Below are 621 nucleotides of genomic sequence, written 5' to 3'. Positions count from 1 at the left end.
GTCAACAAAGAACTTACCAGGGTATGTAATTGGCTAATGGCAAACAAATTATCTCTCAACACAAAAAAAAACTAATTTTGTAATTTTTCGGCCTTACCAGAAACGAATCAACTCTGACGTAACCATAAAACTCTTTGATCATGATAAAAATTCCTTAATTTCTCTAGAGAGGAAGGATTATGTTAAATACCTTGGTGTTCTCATCGATTCAAACCTCACTTGGAAGCAGCATATATTATTTATCTCCTCAAAGATCAGCAAATCTCTTGGAATAGGCCATTTCCGAGTTCATGTCTGCCTCCTGTTCAAAGCGAGTCTAAGTGCGAAGTTTTTGTGATGGTAATTAGTTTTCATTCACATGTAAAGTAGAACTAATTACCATCACAAAATCTTCGCACTTAGACTCGCTTTCAAGAGAAGGCAGACATGAACTCGGAAATGGCCTATTATTTCAAAATTGAGACACTTTGTTCCCGCTGACACCTTACTAAGCATATATCGGTCTTTGATTCAGCCCTACATAACTTATGGTATTGCTGTATGGGGCCAAGCTGCTCAAACATACCTGGACAAATTACTAATCTTGCAAAAACGTGCTCTTCGTTTAATACGCTTTGCTCC

This window comes from Montipora foliosa, unplaced genomic scaffold (assembly GCF_036669935.1).
Source record: "Montipora foliosa isolate CH-2021 unplaced genomic scaffold, ASM3666993v2 scaffold_401, whole genome shotgun sequence".
Lineage (NCBI taxonomy): Eukaryota > Metazoa > Cnidaria > Anthozoa > Scleractinia > Acroporidae > Montipora > Montipora foliosa.
This window is presented reverse-complemented; position numbering follows the sequence as displayed.